Source organism: Hyla sarda, chromosome 5, assembly GCF_029499605.1.
Source record: "Hyla sarda isolate aHylSar1 chromosome 5, aHylSar1.hap1, whole genome shotgun sequence".
Lineage (NCBI taxonomy): Eukaryota > Metazoa > Chordata > Amphibia > Anura > Hylidae > Hyla > Hyla sarda.
The window spans coordinates 111692065-111702723 of record NC_079193.1 but is presented as its reverse complement, the minus strand read 5'-3'; the positions used below and the strand labels follow the sequence as shown (position 1 = coordinate 111702723).

Below are 10659 nucleotides of genomic sequence, written 5' to 3'. Positions count from 1 at the left end.
GATGTCTGATCGCGGGGGTCCCGTCGATGAGGACCCCTGCAATCTCTCATGCAGCACCCACATGTGTGAGCTCCACGCAGAGCTGGAGTTTCTGAGTATGAAGCCTCACGACTATGGGGCCGAAGTATCAAGACGTCACGATTCCGCCTCATGTGACGTCACGTCCCGCCCCCTAATGCAAGTCTATGGGAAGGGGCTTGACGTCAAAATACTCCAGCCCGGTGGTCGTGAGGCTTCAGACTCTGAGCCTCCAGCACTACGTGCAGCTCACACAGGTGGGTGCTGCATGAGAGATTGCGGGGGTCCCCAGCAAATCCTATGGATAGTCTTTGGATAGCGGATAAGATGTCTTAGGGCCGGAGTACCCCTTTAAAGTTTAATTTGTGCTCATGGCTCCACACATGTACAAAGATTTTACCCTAGTATAGTGGTCTGATTTGTGCCATAACCGCGTAATGAGGGCATGCCTATAGAGGGCAAAAAGCAACCATGCTAGGATGAATACAATTCCTGAAATAACACATCCTACACCCAGCATCAATTTTCACATACACAAAGTAGACTATACCTTGGGTGCTGAAAGAGTAGCCTCGACCAACTAGTGGCTACTAGAGGTGGTAACCATACCTTAGAAACTGTGGTAGTAACATCCTCAGGTCGTTTCTTTACAGGCGGAAGAGAACACGCCCTGCCAAATATACTAACTGAACTATACCTATTACCATCCCTACTTGTGACATTACTTCAAATGGACACTGAAGGGCTAACTTCATGGCAGGTCTGACAAACACCAATCCCCTGCTATTTAAGAGGCAAAACTAAACAGACAGGTAAATGAAAGAAATTCCTATCTACATGATAGACCGTGTGGGTCATGTCGCCTTACAAGGTTCACGAAGGCACCTTACCTGATTAAGACTGTACCAACAGACATACCTAACTAGCCAATATCCTGACCCAACTGGACTTGGGAGTGATGACCCGTTGCAGATGACAGGTCCCTGCTTGAGCAACGTACCTGCAGACGTGACCAGTGTTTAGGTGAACCATCATGCCTGTAGACCTGACAGGTCTTTGTGACACTGTCTTGCATGTACACGTCACAGGTCCCCGTGAGACCATCAAGCCTGTAGACGTGACAGGTCTTTGTGAAATCATCGTGCCTGTAAACGTGACAGGTCTTTGTAACCATTTTTTCCCCTAATACGTAAGTGTGAAATGCAATAGTGAGATTGTATGAGATCTGAAAACGTGTCAGATTACCTCCACGACCACATCAAAAATCAGTTGCTTTGAAATGAGACAGCAGCAACCACGATACATTCCCCGATCCTGAAAAATGTTTCATGTAACTGGGTATTAAATAGACAATATATCTGCAACTAAATGCCTGCCATCCTAAAATGAGAATGTGCAACTATGCCGGATAGTTGAATCTGTTGCATTTCTCGATTTCGTTATAGGACAAAGACGAGGTTGTATCTGACCTGAAAGCGTGTCAGGTCATAACAAATGACAAAATTGCTCTGAAAACGAGTCAGTAGCAACCGACATTACCCCTTAAACTGAAGAGGAGTCAGGCAACTGGGTAACATCATGAGTATTCCTGACAAGAAACCTGTATGAAGCTGCCGTGTTGCTCTGAAAGTGTGTCAGTCACAACAATGACCAATTGTGTCCAATACCCTAACCAAATAACCTACTTCCGCTGTATTCACCACATGAAATATGTTAACCGTATGTACGGCATAACCTGCTAACAGTATACCGAAATACAAATCGCTACTCGATATGTTATTGCTCTGAAGACATGTCCGTAACAATAACCCATGCGGCGCATCCCCCCTGCAGACTTGGCAGGCTAACAAATATGTGCTCGAAATAGCTTCTATGAACGTAAGCACGATATGAATACTGTAATAGTGTATTGTAAATATCTGTACAGCAAGAGATGCAACTGCTAATCGACACTGGGAATGTATGAACATAGTAATTCTACCCGCATACAACTAAGGTTGTATGCAACAAATGCTATGTACTGGTGCATGTATCATACCCAAGCTGGGAGCGTAAGTACTGTGAGAATGTAAAGGACGTTATGAATTTATGGTCTGACACCATTATAAGTACAACTTTAATGAAATATTAAAAGACAACGTGCAACTATGCCGAATAGTTGAAAATGTCTACTGTAACTAAGAGATAACGTAATCAAGCATACAAATCAAACAAAATTGCCCTGAAAACGAGTCATTAGCAACCGACATTGACCCCTTAACCTGAAGAGGAGTCAGGTAACATCATGAGTATTCCTGACAACAAAACCTGTATGGAGCTAGCGTGTTGCTCTGAAAGGCGTGTCAGTAACAACAATGACCAAATTGTGACAAATACCCTAACCAAAATGAAACCTCTGTCCACTGTATGAACAGCATAAACAAGCTAACCTTATGTACAGAATAACCTGCTAACAGTATACACAAATGCAACTGGCTACTTGAGATGTTATTGCACTGATGACATATCCGTAACAATCTATGTGGTGCATCCCCCTGCAGACATAGCTTAAGAAATATGAGCTCGATATAGCTGTTATAAACTTAAGCATGATATGAATACTGTAAACGTGTATGGTAAATATATGTACAGCAAGAGATGCAACTGCTAATCAACACTAGGAACGTGCACATAATAATCCTAGCCGCATACAAACTACTGTCGTGTGCATCAACGTGATGTACTGAATCGTATATCATACACCAGCTGGGAATGTAAGTACCATGAGATTGTAAAGAAACATTATGAATTTATGGACTGACACAATTGTAAGTACCGCATAAAGCGATGAACAGAGAAATACTACATGTGAACAGTATAGAAGCTACATATATATAGTGAAACGCTATATATGAACAGTAGCGATGCTACAAACGTGTGCACATACCTGATAGTGGCTATTTATAGTAATCGCTGCGACCGAGTGCAACCATCGTGGCAGCTTGACAACGCCTGCCAGTAAAACTAGGAGTGCATGTATGATATGAATACAATGAACGTATGCACAACATGAATGCTAACCGCAGATAAACAGTATAAAACTATGAGCGTGTGACCTGCATGAATGAAATGAGCACGCGACAAATACCTGCCACAAGCAAATAACAGCACAACACTATGAGCATATGTACTGCATGGAGGCAATGATCGTATGAACCTTGTAACTGGTATAAGCGTATAACAGTATAAGCTATGAGTGTATGTACAGCATAAATTAAAATAGCGTGAAATGAAACATACCAGTAATGAGCAGCACACTGTGAACGTATGTACTGGATGAAAGTAATGAACGAAAACCAGTATAATACTTATAAGCATATCAACAGAATAACGCTATAAGCGTAAATCCCACATGAATGTAACATGCACATGAACAACATCAATGCTACCAGCCAATCACCCGCATGACACTACGACCATATGTCCTGTATGAATGCCCATGACCGTGTAAAAGTTATACTATGAGCGTATAAACAGTATCAACCTACATATGTGTAGAGAAATGTTATGTGAACCTATTAACACTATAAAGTTATCAGCGGACAAGAGTATGAGCATCTGAACCGCAACAAATGCAAAGCATATATGAACCTCTAAACATATCAGACCTGATCAGCACATTGTAAGCGTATGCACTTCACAAATGCAATGAGCGTGTGACCAGTATGAATACTATAAGCGTATAACAGAAATGAGAGTATGAAACCGTATCATACTATAACTATAATTTTAATAAAATTCTTCATCACCTTTTCTACGGTTAAGTTTACCTTAGAGCATTTTCTACTGTAGAATCAATTTACTTCAATTTTTGCGCCAAAAAAATGCGCAAACAGCACAGTAAGGACTGCTACTTGGGAGTAGCAGTCCTTACTGTGCCAATCATGGGACACACTCTGCCCGTGATGGGAGTTGTAGTCCAGGGGCTGAGGTGCAGATCGCAGTAGGTCATTCTTCAGAGACCCGCTGCGATCCGCAATTATTAACTGTAAAAGCCGGCGGTACATGCGGCTCCACTGCGCTGCCACCGGCTTCTATATACACTGTCATAATTCATAATCCCCACCGCCGGGAGCGGGGAGCTCTGATTGGTGAAAAGCTATTAACCAATCAGCTCCCGTCTCCCGGCTGGGATTATGAACTATAAGAACTGTACATAGGAGTCGGCGTGCAGCACAGTGTAGACGCATGTACCGACGGCTTTTATAGTTAATAAATGCGGATCGCAGTGGATCTCCAGAGAATGATCTGCTGCGATCTGAACCTCTGCCCTTGGACTACTACTCCCATCATGGGACAGAGTCTGTCCATGATGGGAGTAGTTGTAGTACCGTGGTGCTGCTGAGGGATGGCACTTGCACATCCCCCGACTGCGGGACTTTTAGGACTACTACTCCCATCATGGACAGACTCTGCCCATGATGGGAATTATAGTCCCAGGGCTGAGGTGCAGATCGCACCGGGTCATTCTGCAGAGACCCGCTGCGATCCGCATTTAAGTTAAAAAGCCGGCGGTACATGCGCTTACAATGCACTGCCCGCCGACTTCTATATACAGTACACTGTCATAATTCATAATAGCTATTGACCAATCAGAGCTCCCGTCTCCCGGCGGGGATTATGAAATGTGACAGTGTATATAGGAGCCGGTGTACTGTGCCCTGTAGCGGAATGGGACACTCCGCACAGGGACACAGTTTTCTGCTTTGCAGGCCGCTCATTCCATTCCCACTAACCTCCCTCAGGTGGACGGGGACACAGTTTCTACACCGCTTATGTGACCCCGCCAGCGCATTTGTCTTCATTTTCTATTGCAGCACTATAGGTGACTAGTTTATCAGATCGCATCCAGCAGCCGCCGGCCAGATGATCCTGATAGATATACTATTCATTCATAGCGCCGGAGGCTGCATATGCATATAGATGTGCTGGGGGGGCAAACATATAGTGTTATCTGCCCCCACAGTGCTTCTATATACATATGCAGCAGCCGTGCTATGAATGAATAGTATATCTATCAGCATCATCGGCCGAGCGGCTGCTGGATTCGATCTGATAGATATACTTGTCACATATAGCGCTGCACAAATGATGCTGATAGATATTATTCATTCATAGCACGGTTGCTGCATATGTATATGTATATAGAAGCACTGTGGGGGGCAGATAACACTATGTCTGCCCCCCAGCATATCTATATACATATGCAGCCTCTGGCGCTATGAATGAATAGTATATCTATCAGGATCATCTGGCCAGCGGATGCTGGATGCGTTCTGATAGCTATACCATTCACATATAGCGCTGTTAGACCGTGAAGCTCAGCCAGAGGAGCGCCCCACAGCCTATCGACCCACCCGCTGTGGTGCACGTTAACCATCGCCTGCTACCTGCAGCGCAGTGTAGCTGCATGTACCGCCATCTTTTTAATTTAAATGCGGATCGCAGCAGATCATTCTCTGGAGATCTTCTGCGATCCGCATTTATTAACTATACAAGCTGGCGTCTACAACGCGCTGCCGCCAGCCTGTATATATACACTGTCACATTTCATAATCCCCGCCGGGAGACGGGAGCTCTGATTGGTGGAAAGCTATTGACCTCTCGGGGATTAGGAATTATGTATATAGAAGTCGGCGGGCAGTGCATTGTAGCCGCATGTACCGTGCACTTTTTAACTTAAATGCGGATCATTCTGCAGAGACCCGCTGCGATCTGCACCTCAGCTCCTGGACTACAACTCCCATCATGGGCAGAGTCTGTCCATGATGGGAGTAGTAGTCCTAAAAGTCCGCAGCCAGGGGATGTGCAAGTGCCATCCCTCAGCAGCACCACGGTACTACAACTACTCCCATCATCGGACAGACTCTTTCACATGATAGGAGTAGTAGTCCAAGGACAGAGGGACAGATCTCTGTTCACATTATGCGTTTTGCATAATGGGAACAGAACCTTTCTGGCAGTGTGTTCCCAAACAGGGAGAGTACAGCTGTTGCTTAACTACAGCCCACCATGATGAGAGTTGTAGTTTAGCAACAATTGGAGGCTCCCTGTTTAGGAACACGCTGCATTATGTGCGCTCTTCCCAGGGGAGTGCGCAAAAAATGTACTAACCCATATTTCTTGTTTTTCTTTTCTTCTCATTTCAGATACGTGAATGCAGAGGACTACGTCAGATTCGGTGGACTGCGACGATGACCAGAATTTTTTTTTTTATTTCAATAAAATGGTTAACGAGGGTTGTGCGGGAGTGTTTTTCTTTAATAAAATTATTTTTTCAATGTGTTGTGTTTTTATAATTGAATTTTCAGGGGTAGTAGAAGAAGCTGTCTTATAGACGGAATCCATTACTAAGCTGGGGCTTAGCGTTAGCCCCAAAATCAGCTAGCGCTAACCTACAATTATTTCCCCGGTACCCACTGCCACAGGGGTGCCGGGAAGAGCTGGTACCAACAGGCCCGGAGCGTCAAAAAGGGCGCTCCTGGGCCTAGGCGGTAACAGGCTGGCGTTATTTAGGCTGGGGAGGGCCAGTAACAATGGTCCTCGCCCACCCTGGTAACGTCAGGCTGTTGCTGCTTGGTTGGTATCTGGCTGATACTGAAAATAGGGGTGCATTTTTTTTCTTTTTAATAAATAAATTGAAAAAATGTGTGTGGTTCCCTTATTTTTTCAGTGTCAGGCAGATACCAACAAAGCAACAACAGCCTGACATTACCAGGGTGGGCAAGGACCATTGTTACTGGCCCTCCCCAGCCTAAATAACGCTAGCCTGTTACCACCTAGGCCCAGGAGCACCATTTTTGACGCTCCGGGCCTGTTGGTACCGGTTCTTCCCAGAAGCCGTCCCTGCCATCTCTCGGCGTGTACCGCAGTGCTGAGGGATGGCAAGGACGGCACCTACACATCTCCCTGCCCGGCTGTGGGAGTCCTGGGTGGCTGCAGAGTTATGTCAGGCTCCTTACCAGGCGCTGCGGAGATAATAGTTGACGGAGCCCGGGCTGCTGAAGTGATGCTAGCCCGGACTCCTTACCACGGCGCTGCAGGATATATGAGGAGCCTGGTCGGCTGCAGACTGATGCCAGCCCGCGCTCCTTTTAACATCTAGCGGAGCCGTGGAGCTTTTAGTCCCTAATGTAATATCAAATTTCCTGCCGGGTCCCGTGATTGGCTGCTCGGTCCTGGCCAAACACGGGACCCAGCTGGGAAAAATGAAATTACAGTAGGGGAAATAGAAACTCTGCGGCCAGGAGGTATGTTAAAAGGAGCCCAGTCTGCAGCCGCCCGGGCTCCTCATATATCCTGCGGCACCGTGGTAAGGTGCCCGGGCTAGCCTCACTTCAGCCGCCCAGGCTCCGTCAACTATTATCTCCGCAGCGCCTGGTAAGGAGGCCGGGCTGACATAACTCTGCAGCCGCCCGGGTTCCTCTGATTCTATCCCCGCTACCCTAATATAATGATGAGGATGGGGACGCTGCTTTACATAACCCCCCCCCTTGTCTTCCACCCGCCAGTGCCGCACATTGTCCGCCCGCTACAATACTACAACTCCCAGCATGCCCTCACTGTATGGACATGCTGGGAGTTTCAGTCTTGCAACAGGTAGCAGACAAGGCGCAGGCGGGTGGGAGACAAGGGGGGATGTCATTATGTTAGGGTAGCAGGGTTAGGCTAGGTTCAGACTACAGAATCTCCAGGCAGAAAATTTCCGCTCGGAGATTCCGAGTACGGCCAGCGCTGACTGAATCAGTCGGCGCTAGGACCGCGCGGACACTGCAGTCTCCAATAGACTGCAATGTGTTCCGCGCAGATTTCCGCCTGAAGAAAGAGCAACCCCTTTCTTCAGGCGGAAATTTCCAAGCGGATTTTCCGTTCACAAATTCCGCTTCACAAATTCCGAAGTGTGAATTTGTGAACGGAAACCCATTCACTACACTATACATTTTAGCAAGCGGAATTTCCGCCTGCAATTTCAAAGAGGAATTGCAGGCGGAAATTCCGTAGTCTGAACCTAGCCTTAGAATCAGACAGAGCCGGGTGGCTGCAGAGTGATGCCAGCCCGGGCTCCTTTGTACAGTTGCAAAAACACAGTTTTTGAGGGCCTGCGACTTTTTGTGCGACTTTCGACCTTGATAAATCCCTGACCACTGCAAAGTAAAAAAGTAAATTTACTTTCGTACGCTCTTTTGTAGCTTTTTGCTTACAGCCAAAAGTAGCACAAAAAAATGCTTAAGTGCTAATGTGACTTTTTGTGCGACTTTTGTAAGCAAAAAAAAAAGAGCTCTAAATCCCTTGATAAATGTCCCCCATTGTTATTCCATCTCTTGAAGTGCAAACATGGGATTTTTTTATTTTATTTTTTTACTTGAGGAATTCTTGAATGAGTTTACAGTTAAAAAAAAGTGCGGCAAGACTTATTGTAACAAAAAAAAATCACAAGCGAGTTCATTAAGATTTGGGGAATTAGTAAACCAATACCTTTTTTGTCATGTTCCTCAAGCCATTGCTGAACATTTTTTCTTGCTGTTTTACAACAATGTTTAGGCCAGTGGTTCTTAACCTTGTTGGAGGTACTGAACCCCACCGGTTTCATATGCGCATTCACCGAACCCCTCTTAATTGGAAAAATAAAATATGATTTTTTCAAATTCAAAACATAGGAGGTATATATTTAAGTATAAATTTATACATAGGTGCACAAAATGAACAAAACCATTAAGAACATAGAACAAAATCATGAAAACATGATATTCACACAAAAACATAATGGATATTTACTGCAAATCAGTGTGACTTCTGCTGTTGTCTTTCAGAGACCAGTTCAGAAATGCGCAGCTTTACCTTGGCAAGTGCCACTCTCATGTAATTTTCGCAACTATGGCAGTGTTCCCCCACATTAGGCAGGCCGTGTTCCCCCACATTATGTAGGCCAGTGGTCTTCAACCTGCGGACCTCCAGATGTTGCAAAACTACAGCTCCCAGTATGCCCGGACAGCCAATGGCAACATCTGGAGGTCCACAGGTTGAAGACCACTGATGTAGGCAGTGTTTCCCCACAGACATACAGCCTCCAGCCATATACAGTGTATGGCTGGAGGCTGTATGCCTGTGTATTGCCCACTTCAGTACTCTGACCACCGCTTCGGCTATAGCAGTAGGTCTCGGGACCGGTGGTCGGAGCACCGAAGATGACGTGCCGCTGGTCACTTACCAAGCTGGCCAGCGCACATCTTCCTCCTTCTCTATCCTCCGGTTCTCGGCAGCTTCATTTCCATGGGCGCAACTACGGGACGTCAGTGACGGCCCTGCATTTTTAAACTTAACGTGGGGCCACAGGGAGTTAATAGTGATGGGGGGAATTGCCCCGTCGCTACAGGACGGCCAAACACCGGCTCTGCTCGGGGCCCCAAGCAATTGCTTGGTTTGCCTGTCCTGTTACGACCCCCCCTGCCGAACCCCTGGGGTTTGATCGAACCCAGGTTAAGAACCATTGGTTTAGGGTATATGGTTTGTGCAAAAGTAACATCAACATCAGTGGTCTCCAAACTGTGGCCATCCAGATATTGCAAACCTACAACTCCCAGCATGCCTGGACAGCCTAAGGCATGCTGGGAGTTGTAGTTTTTCAATATCTGGAGGGCCACCGTTTGGAGACCACTGAACAACATTAATAACAGGACCCAATGTTAGCAGAATATTACTTTCACTACATTTGCTTCTTCCCATTGTGCATTTGGGTGCCATCTCTTCCAAGTTAGGAGATACACATATACCTGGCCATCCACCACATAGTGTAAAAAATTTAAAAACATTTAACACGCCAACCCCCATGTATTTATTGCTACATGGTGAGTATGATATATCGCTTCTCTGCCTTTTGGCTAAGATCAAGTGTAGTATCTGTTTCCTCCAGGTCTCGCCATGAGGTAGAGGGGTGTAGAACCGAGGTACTTTTGTGCCTCGGGGAGTGGTGACCCTGAGGTGCCGAAACTCACTGGGTGTTAACTCACTGAGTGAACACACTGCACCATACTCTTCACCTTTGGCACTCACCCTTTGTATCCCGGCCTTCTGGCTAGGATCAGGGAAATTTTTATAGATCCGGCCGGATGACCGGGCAGTATATCTGCACTTGTCCACTTATTTATTATTTTTTTATGTTTGTCACTCTGCCACATTTGTGTCTTTATTTGTACACAGGATTGTCAGGATGCGGTAGCCCTTCTGGGTGTCCCTCCTGGCGGTCTAGGGGAGGTGTGTGTGTGGCCATTAGGTTCCTCACCTCCCTGCAACCCTTGGGCATCTTGGCTTTGGTCAAGATGCCACCAGTATACGGCTCCTTGGCTGATACCTTGGCTAATGCCTAGGTTGAAGCCAGGAGCATTTTCGGCCCCTTAGTAGCTTCGTCGAAAAGGGGCATTGAACCTGGATCCTTGCAGGAGCCTTTTGGCCCGGAGGTGAAGGGTAGGTTTGTTGGGGGGCCTCTCTCCTGTCGGAGAAGGGCTTAGTGATATACCGCATCCTTTGTGCACGTTTTTTTTAGTGTGACACGTTTGCACTTTTTCTTGCACTTTGGGTGATAGAGAGCACTTGCCTCGGCTCTTA

The 10659-nt window shown here is 46.3% G+C and overlaps 1 non-coding gene across 1 annotated transcript; it reads left to right on the top strand.

The window, feature by feature from the left end:
- Positions 1 to 9915: 9915 nt before the first annotated feature.
- LOC130274683 (U2 spliceosomal RNA) lies at positions 9916 to 10112 on the top strand. The gene has a single exon (XR_008844432.1). It is a non-coding gene; the product is annotated as a U2 spliceosomal RNA (small nuclear RNA).
- Positions 10113 to 10659: the final 547 nt, after the last annotated feature.